The sequence below is a fragment of the Podarcis vaucheri genome (assembly GCF_965113315.1).
Source record: "Podarcis vaucheri genome assembly, chromosome: W".
NCBI classification, from domain to species: Eukaryota; Metazoa; Chordata; class Lepidosauria; order Squamata; family Lacertidae; genus Podarcis; species Podarcis vaucheri.
The window spans coordinates 36,658,265-36,670,569 of NC_138757.1; positions in this window are offsets into that span (position 1 = coordinate 36,658,265).

A 12,305-nucleotide genomic window follows, 5' to 3' on the forward strand; every position below is an offset into this window, starting at 1 on the left:
CCTCTCCTGCCAACTCCATCTGGCCTAGGGGGCGGGGCCTGCACTCACCGCCACAGCATAAGAGGCCTGAGAGAGGCCTCCGGGACACGGCTGCTGTTGCTGCTTGTGTGAGTGCTGGGAAGACCGCTCCCTCTCCTGCCAACTCCATCTGGCCTAGGGGGCGGGGCCTGCACTACCACTACAGTTTAGAGGCCTGAGCAGCTACCGGCAGCAATGGACAAAATGGTTTTAAATGTTTTAATTGCTTTTAATTTGCAGCACCTTAAATGGTGGTGGTTGTTTTTTATAACATTATATTATTTCATTATTTTATTTTTGCTTGGGGTGGGATAAGCATTTAGTCAGCGCTATTGTTTCTTGCTGTGTTTTGTTTTGTTTTGTTCTGTTTTGTTTCGTTTTATTTTTATTATTATTATTCTGTTAAATTATTATATTGTTTGTATTTTGCTTTTTAAGCGGAAGGGTCATGGCTGCCTGGGAGTGGGCCTCAGCCAATAGATTGGGTGGGGCAGGTTCCACAGGGGGGGATGTATTGGGACACCCGATCTCAGTGATCACGGGCAGGAGGAGGAGTTATGCTAAGACCAGACCATGTCATTACCGAGGAGGCAGGTTTAGTCGTTGTTTGAGGACTATCCCTGCCTCCAGGTCTGGTCCTGACCGGAAGGATACTGGAATCAACAAGGGAAACCCACATGACCTGAAAGTGTTGCTGTGCAATGCCAGGTCAATGATGAATAAAACCACTGCCATCCACGACCTGATTGTGGATGGAGGATTTGACCTGGCATGTGTGACAGAGACCTGGTTGGAGGAAGCAGATGGGCCTGTCCTTGCCGCTGCTTGCCCACCAAGTTTCTCTTACGCACAGCAACCCAGGTCATGTGGGCGGGGAGGGGGGTTGCAGTGATTTTTAGGAAGTCATTAGTCTGCACCAGGCATCCTATTGGGAAGACCCAGTTTTCTGAGTGCATGTTCTGGAAGTTGGGCAATAGGGGCAGTATAGGATTCCTACTGGTGTACTGACCTCCCCGCTGCACCAAGGATTCCCTGCCCGAGCTGCTTCAGGTCATGGCGGATATGCTCCTGGAGACACCTAGCTTGGTTGTCCTGGGGGATTTTAACATCCATGCCAACACAACCTTACAAGGGGCCGCTCGGGACTTCCCCTTTTGTAAATAGATTGAAGCAATAAGGCTGCAAGCTGAAGTCTTGGAAAGCCTTTTGTAAAAGACTAAATTTCCATTGGTAAAGAACATTAAACCCCCCCTTGGAGGCAGGAGAAGAGGGGAGGAAGTTGTGGACTGAGTGTGCCTGCAGGAGAGGTTAAAATACCGCCGCTCTGACCCTGGGAACGGGCTGCTAGCAGGACTGACGTCTTGTGGAATGTCCATTGACAGTGTTTAGAACATTCATTGACAGCTAGCATAAGAGTAATACATTGTTTCTACTGTCTCCGGCTGCCTTTAAGAAAAAGAAGTAAAAGTAACTGAGAACTGAAACTAACTTCGGATTGTTTGAACTGTGTTTAAAAAAGGATATCACTGACTAATATAAATAGAAACTGGTTGTTGTTTTTTAATAAAAATGTTCAGTTTCTGTTAATTGATTCTCATGGGAACTTGCAGATTCTGGCTTCACACAATTAACTCAAGGCAGTGTCAATTTACTCTTGGCAGAAAGCCAAGGTCTGCTTGACCTAGAAACTACTTACTCTGATTGGTTAATGACCAGCACTCAACTCTGTTATCTAGGAATGCTAGCACAGTTTGGTGTTAGGTGTGTTGAAGAAGTTAGAAGTGCTGTGTATGGTTATGAGAGAGAGAGAGAGAGAGAGAGAAAGAAAGGATTTATTTTGCTTTGTTTTGTATGCAGAAACTCTGCTGGTTTTATTTTTCCTTTTAATAAATCCTGTAAATAGTTATTCTGAGTCTAGCTGACTAGTCATTACCACCTCGACTAGCTTCTTCGCTGTGCAGGAAAATTCTGCTACGTTTGGGCTAAAGCCATTAGAGCTATGCCTGACACTTCAAAGTTCCATGAAAAAAATTTATTGGTTTTTCACAATTTTTATAAACACAAACATTACACAATAAAAACAAACAAACACATAAACAAACATGTATAATGTCAAATCCTTTTTTCTTAAACCTTACTTCACCGACTTCCCCATACCTCCCCTTTCTGCATCCCAATTTCCAAATTTGTTTCAGCAAATCCTGCCCCTTGATTTTATCAAATTTTCCCTTATTCTTTTCCTTTACTTAATCTTTTACAGCTGTAATCCCCTTTTTTCAAAAACCTCAACATTTTAACATTCATTAATTTTACAATGATTCTTGAGATAAATTTTAAATTTCTTCCAGTCTTCATCCGCCGTCTCTTTCCCCTGGTCACGGATTCTGCCGGTCATTTCAGCCAGTCCCATGTAGTCTATCACCTTCATCTGCCATTCTTCCAGAGTGGGTAGATCTTGTATCTTCCAATACTTTGCGATGAGTATTCTTGCTGCTGTTGTGGCATACATAAAAAAAAGTTCTATCTTTCTTTGGCACCAATTGGCCGACAATGCCAATTGGCCGACAAAACTAACTTCGGATTGTTTGAACTGTGTGTAAAAAAGGATATCACTGACTAATATAAATAGAAACTGTTTCCCCCTAGTGGAAGCCTTTGAAACTGGTGGCTTTATAAGAGCTGTGCTAGGGGAATTTCCAGCTGCAAGATAAAAAACTGTGAGACTCTGGGACTGACCTTGAATCTTCTAAGTGTTATGGCAAATGGAAAGGAAAAAACAGACCAGTCAACTGCTGAAAAAACATTAAGATCTGGGAAGACATGGCAGCAACCCAGGAGAGGCTCAACACAAGGCCTCCCTGCTTCTTCTGCTGCTGCTTCTGTACCAGTACACTCAAAATCAAGAGGAATGTCGACAGAAGAGGCCTTAGCGGTTGCATTAAGTAAGATAAATGATTCATTGGAACAGCTTAATAAGAAAGCAGATGCGACAAATGTGAAAGTGGATGCGACGAATGCGAAAGTGGATGCTGCAACTATTAAAATCGACTTAAATACAGAAAGTATAAATAATCTGGGACAAAAGGTGAACACTAATATAGAAACTATCCAGAAACTAATACAGGAATCTACTTTGGTACGGCAGACTGCGGAGGAAGCCAGGGAGAAAGCTACTGCTGCTGAATGTAAAGTAACACAACTGGAGAAAGAGAGAGTCCCAGCCTTACAGAGGCAACTTGATGAACATAAGTTGACGCTTGCTATGATTGAACTTAAAGAAAAACAGACGAATCTGAGGATTAGAGCCCTACCCGAATTGGAGAAGGAAAGCTTGACAGACTTTCTTACACAGGAATTTGCTGCCTTTTGGGATTTGAACTTGGGTCAAGAAGAGTTTAGAATTGTGAGGGCCTTCAGACTTGGAAGAGGAGGGAAAAAAGAGAAGAATAGAATAAGAGATTGCTTGATCACCCTTCGAACTAAAGAAGAGAGAGATAGAACCTTGGGCTGGCACTACCAGAAGAGCTTAGAAGTACATCAGTCAAGAGTGGAAATTTTTAAAGACGTTCCGAAACATATTTTGGCTCTTAGGTCAAATTACGGAGATATTGTTGCTCTGCTGAGAAGGAACAAAATCATCTTTAGGTGGGAGTTTCCCCAAGGTCTATCCTTCAGTTTCAAAGGAAGGAAAATAAAAATTAGATCAGTAGAAGATAAAGTAAAGTTTTTGTATAAATACGAAGAAGATCTGCAGAAGGAACTTGGAAAAGCACCAAGAGCATTGGATAGAAGATCACCAGATAGAGGACCAGAGCAAAGAGCTTCGGATAGAAGATCACCGAATAGGGGAATATTGGATATATCAGCACTATCTTTTGGACTGGATCTTCCAGTGAACGTGCCACCACCACCACCAACAGAACAAGAGCAAGCATTGGGTGCAGTTGGAGGAATATCAACGTAATTACATGATGGCGTTGCAGATTTCGAGCTGGAATGTGAATGCACTGAACTCTCCTGAAAAAAGGCGGAGATACTTTCATTAATTGAAAAAAGAACATTTGGACTTGATTTGTTTACAAGAAACACATGTGATAAGGCTACACAGGAAAATACTGAGTAATAAAAGACTGGGCCAAGAATTTATCTCATCAGATAAAGTTAAAAAAAGAGGAGTGGTCCTTTATGCAAAGGAGAGCCTATCACCGAAATTCAGATTCAAAGATGACCAAGGAAGATTTGTTGCAATTGAAATTCAATCACAAGGAGAGAAATTTCTGATCGTAGGTATTTATGCACCAAATGAAGGAAAATCGGAGTTTTTTAAGAAGCTACATGAGACTCTGATGGACTATATGGACTACAATATGATCTTGATGGGAGACATGAATGGAGTGGTGTCTACAAACATGGACAAAGCACAGAGACAGGTAGTCACTAAAGATAGCAGACTACCAAAAACCTTTTTTGACATGACTGAAAATATGGTTTTAGTTGACATTTGGAGAATGAAGAACCCTCTGGGAAGAGAGGGAACGTTCTTCTCTGAGGCTAAAATGACATGGACAAGAATTGACCAAATCTGGGTAACAAGGGGATTGGTTCCGAAGATCAGCAAAGTGGAGATTTGCCCTAAAACTTGTTCTGATCATAATGCTGTAAAGATGGAAATGAAATTGACGCCAATTGGTTCCTTTAGATGGAGGATGAACGATACTTTGTTTAGGAATGAAGAGGTGACCAAGAAGGCCCAAAAAACTCTAAGAGACTATTTTGAGATAAACATGAATACTACAGTGGAAAAAAGAGTAATTTGGGACGCAAGTAAGGCGGTTATGAGAGGATTCCTAATACAACAGAATGCAATTAAGAAGAGAACTCAGAATGAAAAAAAGAATAAAATCTTGGGGAAAATAAAGGAAGGAGAGAAGAAACTGAGAGCAAAACCAAAGTCACAGGAGATCCTGAAAGAGATAAAGTTATACCAAGTACAATATATGAAGCTGATGAATCAGGAAATAGAATGGAAGATTAAACAGATGAGGCAAAAGACATTTGAATCGGCAAATAAGTGTGGAAAATTGTTGGCCTGGCAAATGAAAAAAAGACAAAAACTCAATACTATTACGAATCTGGAAGTGGAAGGGAAGAATATACAGAACCCAGTGGAGATCAGGAAGTGTTTTCAGAGGTATTTCAAACAACTTTATACACAGGAGAAGCAGAAAGAAATGGACATTGATCGATTTTTGAAAATAAATGGACTACATAAAATCTCTCAGGAAAAACAGCTAATGTTGAACCACAAAATAACGGATCAGGAGGTGGAAGGGGCCATCCAGAACATGCAATTAGGTAAATCTCCAGGACCAGATGGTTTGACCTCAAGATATTACAGATCTTTGAAGGAATGGTTACTACAACCATTGAAGGAAGTTTGTAATGAACTATTGGAAGGGAGAAAGGCACCAGAGTCGTGGAAGGAAACTTACATTACACTTATACCGAAAACAGAGACTGAAAAGACACAGCTCAAGAACTACCGCCCCATATCGTTGCTTAATGTGGATTACAAAATTTTTGCAGATATTTTGGCTAAAAGATTAAAAAAGGTGTTAGTAGAAGAAATTCAAGTAGTAGAAGACCAAGCGGGCTTTCTCCCGGGCAGACATCTGTCTGACAATATGAGGAATATAATTAATATTCTAGAAAAACTACAAGTGAATATCAATACTAAGGCAGTTTTGATATTTGTGGATGCAGAGAAAGCCTTTGACAACATTTCTTGGGGTTTTATGAAGAAGAATCTACAGGGGATGGGGGTAGGTCAAGGCTTCGAAAATGGTATAGGTGCAATTTATTCAGAACAAAAGGCAAAATTAATTGTGAACAATGTAGTGACAGAAGAGTTTAAGATTGAGAAAGGGACACGACAAGGTTGCCCAATCTCTCCATTGCTCTTTATATCGGTCCTTGAGGTGTTGTTAAATATGATTAGAAAGGACAAAGAGGTTAAAGGTATACAAGTGGGAGCTAAACAGTACAAACTGCAAGCATTTGCTATGACTTAGTATCGACTTTACAGGAGCCAGAATCTAGTACTAAAAGGGTATTGGAACTGATCCAAGAATTTGGACAGGTAGCAGGTTTTAAGTTGAACAAGATGAAAACTAAGGTTTTAGAGAAAAACTTAACTGTGAATGAGAGAGAGAAGTTTCAGGAGGAGACAGGACTAACACTGGTTAAGAAAGTGAAATACTTAGGGGTTAACATGACTGCCAAAAATGTGAATTTCTTTAAGGATAATTATGAAAAATGTTGGATGGAAGTGAAAAAGGATTTAGAAATATGGACAAATTTGAAGTTATCATTGTTAGGTCAAATTGCTGTGATAAAAATGAATGTATTGCCAAGGATGTTGTTTTTATTCCAAACATTGCAAATTTTGGATAAGATGGATTGTTTCAAGAAGTGGCAGAAATATATTTTCAGATTTGTTTGGCAGGGCAAGAAGCCTAGAATAAAATTTAAGATATTAATTGATGCTAAAGAAAGAGGTGGATTTGCCCTGCCAGACCTTAAATTTTATTATGAATCAGCTGCTTTTTGCTGGCTGAGACAATGGCTGCTTCTTGAAAACACTGACGTGTTGGATCTAGAAGGTTTCAATAATGCATTTGGCTGGCATACTTATTTGTGGTACGATAAGGTAAAAGCACATAAAGCGTTTAAAAATCACATTGTTAGAAAAGCATTGTTTAATGTGTGGATAAGATATAAGTATTTGTTAGAAAAGAAAACCCCAAGATGGTTGTCACCAATGGAAGCGAAGTGTGCTGGTCCCGGGGGGGAAAGGTACTAATACCGTAGCCGAAGTTCAGTCCAGAGTCACTAGCAGGGTAGACGATCACTAGGTGAGACGCGAGGTCCGAAACAGGGAGCCGGGCGGGGGAGCAGGAACGCTGGTAGGGCAGCAGCAGGAAGCCAGGCGGGTAACAGGAACACTGGTAGAGCAGAAGCAGGGAGCCAGGCGGGGAACAGGAACACTGGTGGGTCAGCAGCGGGCAGCCGGGCAAGGAACAGGCACACTGGGAGTGCAGATCTAGGTCTGGGTAAAGCAGGTACTCCACAACGACGTTGCTCCCGCAACCTGGGACCGGGCTGCCTGACCTTTATCTTCTTCTAAGGCCAGGGGCGGTCCCGGCCCCCAGGAGCCCCGCCTCTCCTGGCCTTAAGGCGAGCACTCCTCCTGGGAGAGACCAGTTCCCTTCGCCTCTCTGCCCTAAGCCTCTGCAGTTCAGGAGAGGCCGAAGGGTTACTGGGCCCCGGGGGAGGCTCACCTGTAGCCACTGAGTCCTCCAGCACCTCTGGGGCCAGAATGGTCTCACCTGGTGCCTGCCCCTGAGGATCTGGCACAGGTGCAAGCTCCTCAGCATCTAGGCCTTGCCCCAGTTCAGCCGGCCCTGGAGGCGGGGACTCCTGTGCCGGCTGGGATTCCTCCGGTTCACTCTCAGACTCGGAATCCCAGGCCATCACACGAAGGCACAGAAAAAACTCAATATGGAGGCCAAATGGCCAAAATATTGGGAAATTCTGGAACAAGATGGAGAGAGAATAAAATTGCAGAGCTTTGAAAAATTGAAAAACAGAGTGCGAGATTGGCTCCATTATTACCAAATAATGGAGGCATACAAATTGGACAAAAAAGTTGGTTTCCACGTGGAAAAATCAAAATTGGAAACAGAATTGTTAGATCCAAAAACCAAGAATTTGTCAAGAATGTATAACTTGCTGTTGAAATGGAATACTCAGGATGAAATGGTGAAATCAGCTATGATTAAATGGGCACAAGATGTTGGACATAACATAATGATGGCTGACTGGGAACAGTTATGGATCACAGGTATGAAATTTACGGCATGTAATGCCCTAAGAGAAAATTTAATGAAAATGATTTATAGGTGGTACATGACACCAGTCAAGCTTGAAAAAATCTACCATTTGCCCGATAATAAATGTTGGAAATGTAATGAGACTGAAGGTACATTCTTTCATCTTTGGTGGACATGCCCAAGGATTAAGACATTCTGGGAGATGATTTATAACGAAATGAAAAAGGTATTCAAATATACCTTCCGGAAGAAACCAGAGGCCTTTCTCCTGGGCATGGTCGGCCAATTGGTGCCAAAGAAGGATAGAACTTTTTTTATGTATGCAACAACAGCAGCAAGAATACTCATCACGAAGTATTGGAAGACACAAGATTTACCCACCCAGGAAGAATGGCAGATGAAGTTGATGGACTATATGGAACTGGCGGAAATGACTGGCAGAATCCGAGACCAGGGAGAAGAGTCGGTGGAAGAAGACTGGAAAAAGTTTAAAGACTATTTACAGAAATACTGCAAAATTAATGAATGTTAGAAGAATGTTGGAATGAAGTTATATGGCTTTAGTAGAAATGTTATAAGGAATTAAGTATAAATAGATTAATAGAATATTAAAGGGAAAAAATAAGGTTAGAATGTGTTAAGATAATTATAGGAGAGAAAACAGAGGAAGATGGAAAGGAATTGCTGAAACAATTAACAGAAGTGGAATACAAAAAGGGAGGTGTGAGGAGGTCGTTGAAATAAGTGAATGAAATATAAGATATTGAAATTATTTGATGTGTTTTAAATCGCTTTTGTTTTGTTTTGTTAGTTTAATGTGTGTTAGTGTTATGTAGTGTCTTTGTATTGTATTGTATTGTATTGTATTGTATTGTCTATTCTTTTTTTGTAGTGTTTAAATTGTTGGAAAAGCAATAAATATTATTTTAAAAAATAATAATAAAAAGAACCAGTGAAGGCGGTGAAGGTCCTGTGTGAGTGCCTGGAGGCAGTTGGAGGATGGATGGCGGCTAACAGATTGAGGTTGAATCCTGACAAGACAGAAGTACTGTTTTTGGGGGACAGGAAGCGGGTTGGTGTGGGGGATTCCCTGGTCTTGAATGGGGTAACTGTGCCCCTGAAGGACCAGGTGCGCAGCCTGGGAGTCATTTTGGACTCTCAGCTGTCCATGGAGGAGCAGGTTAACTCTGTGTCCAGGGCAGCTGTCTACCAGCTCCATCTGGTACGCAGGCTGAGACCCTACCTGCCCGCGAACTGTCTCGCCAGGGTGGTGCATGCTCTAGTTATCTCACGCTTGGACTACTGCAACGCGCTCTACGTGGGGCTACCTTTGAAGATGACCCGGAAACTGCAATTAATCCAGAATGCGGCAGCTAGACTGGTGACTGGGAGTGGCCGCCGGGACCACATAACACTGGTTGTGAGAGATCTGCATTGGCTCCCAGTACGTTTCTGAGCACGATTCAAAGTGTTGGTGCTGACCTTTAAAGCCCTAAACGGCCTCAGTCCTGTATACCTGAAGGAGTGTCTCCACCCCCATCGTTCAGCCCGGACACTGAGGTCCAGCTCTGAGGGCCTTCTGGCGGTTCCCTCATTGCGAGAAGTGAGGCTACAGGGAACCAGACAGAGGGCCTTCTCAGTAGTGGCGCCCGCCCTGTGGAACGCCCTCCCATCAGATGTTAAAGAGATAAATAATTACCTGACATTCAGAAGACATCTTAAGGCAGCCCTGTTCAGGGATGTTTTTAATATGTAACGCTGTACTGTTTTTAACACTGTTTGGGAGCTGCCCAGAGTGGCTGGGGAAACTCAGCCAGATGGGCGGGGTATAAATAATAAATTATTATTATTAATATTATTCCATAACACCTCAGCAGTGCCACAGGCTGATAGCATCCATGCCACGCCGCACTGAGGCAGTAATTGATGCAAAAAGGGCCCAAACCAAGTAGTGAGTACATATGCATGCTGCTACTTCTCAGAGGTCAAATATTGCTCTATTTGCAATCCTTGTTTTGCTGATGTCATTTCATATTCTAATTTTCTGAGATTGTTAATTTGGGGTTTTCATCAGCTGTGCGCCATAATATCACAATCATAACAAATAAAGGCTTGACATATCTCGCTTTGCATGTCATGAGTCTATCTCATATATTAGTTTCACCTTTTAAGTTGAATTACTTGAATAAATGAACTTTTCCACGATATTCTCATTTCCCGAGTTTCCCCTGTACACTAAGTAGAAGAGAAGCATTGCCACCCGACCCCACCCTCCCCCTCTTCCCCCCTCTGTTCTTCCTAACCCAACACTGCATGCAACACTAATGTCTCACAACAAATGAAACTGATCTGTAGAAAACACAACTTGACAAAAGAGACAAGGCACGTTTTTTTTGTAAACTAAGAAATCTTCAATCATTTGTTTGTTTGTTTGTTTATTATTTAAAACACCAACAAGGAAAGGAGCAGGAAGGAGTTATCCAAGATGATCGTGGCCTTGGAGAGAAAGCGGATGGAGGGAAAGCTTTGAATCAACTAATTTGAGAATGCTGGTGGGACCTTCTTCACATCATGTTTACTCCGTTGCTGAAATTTGCAGGCAGCCGATGCTACAAGGACAAGTAGCCTGCAGGGCTGGGAAGCAGATTACACCAATTGTTGGAGGAGAACAACAGCATCTCTTACTATCACTCAGCATAGCAATATAGAGCTTCCAGGAACAGAGGCACTCTACCTCTGAAGCCCACAGCTAGAGGAGAAGCAGCAGGAGTGGGCTACTGCTTGTGAGTTTGGACTAGATGGGCTTTTCCTCTGATCCAGCAAAGTCACTTCCGCCTACAAAGGAGGTGGAGTTGCGGGCGCCTGGGGGAATCCCCGGCCGCGTCAGCCCCTGGACAGCCAATCACTGGCTCAGGGAGCGTGACCAGCCCTATTTATCGCCGCCTACCTCGTAGCAAATCGTCACAACTTTCTGGGTATTGGCGGTTAGTCATTGGTATTGGTATTGTTCTGTAGATGGAAGAGGGGAGGAAGCGCCATCACCTGCCCCGCATATTGAAGGGTAGTGGGGGGGGGGGAGGTTCCGAGTTGATGTGCATCAGCAGGACTCCCCCTACTGGTGGTCAACCCTTCCCGGACTTCAAGCGGACGGGCTGAAGCCGGATAGTCAGTTAGGACCAATGCCTAAGCCAATACCAATACCACTCATCACCTGTAACCAATAAAGTTGTGGCCATATTTAGCCCATTAACCTGAAATAATTGTGTCATGTGTCTTTATTTCCACTTGGGGGGGGGGGCGGGAACTCGCCACGCAATAGGGCTCTTTTTGTTTTTTTATGCACCCACAGACCCCAAACTGCTCTCCACAGGAACACAGTGGTGCATCTCATGTATGGGGGGGGGGATTCCAACACTCCCCCCACCCCCAGCAAAGCAAAGATAAGGAAAGCATAAATGCCACCTTGAACTGCTTGGATGAAAAGTGGGCTATGAATCGGGCCTGCAACCTTGGTGCTATCTGCAGCTCCCTCTAACCAGCTGAGCTGCAATGAGATTTGAGGGAGAATGGGAAGGCGGGTGGGAAGAGAAGTTAAGCTGTTCAGGAAGGGGTTGAATCCCATGGGGATGCTGGCTGTGTGGGGGACCCCAAGCCCTCGCCCCAGAAGATTACAAAAAAGAAGCAGACGAAATCCTACTTACAGATTCACGATGCTGGCCATCTCTTCAGGTGAAATCCGCTCCTGTTTAAACTCAACTGCTTTAAAATGCTCACACAACACTAACTCTGAACCTTGCCTCTAACCCTATTGCTACTCCTCTCTGTCTAAAATATACAGGAGAATATGTGCACAAAATATACAGATGAAAATGAAATGATAAAGTGAAAGCATTTGTTGAAATACAGTAGAGAACTCACGCCTCCCGAGTTGAGGGAGGCCTTGCTTTGCATGCAGGAGATCCCAGGTTCAGTCCAGGATCTCCACCAGACAGGGCTGGGACTGTCCCCTGTTTGAAAACCCTGCAGCGCTGCTGCCAGTCAGTGTAGGCAGTGCTAGGCTAGATTGACTCTGTCAAGTGCAACTTCCTATGAATGCTCCTCTTATACGATTTCTCGAAACACAAGCAAGCTACCTTATCAACGAGTTGTGAGAGTTCATTCATGACTTTTAACAAACAGCAGAAACCATTTTATTATTTCTATGAGAGTACAGAAATCCTGAATATGAAAGGAAGGAAACTTCCTGCCTCTGCAATAAAGGCAGCTGCACTGCTAGGTGAGCTGTCCCGATGCCAACTGAAACAGACCCTCCAAAGATTCAAAGGTGAAAAGGGAATTTTGAGCATCTGAGCACAACTGGGCCGTCTTCTGCGTTAACGTGAAGTGCAGGAAGTG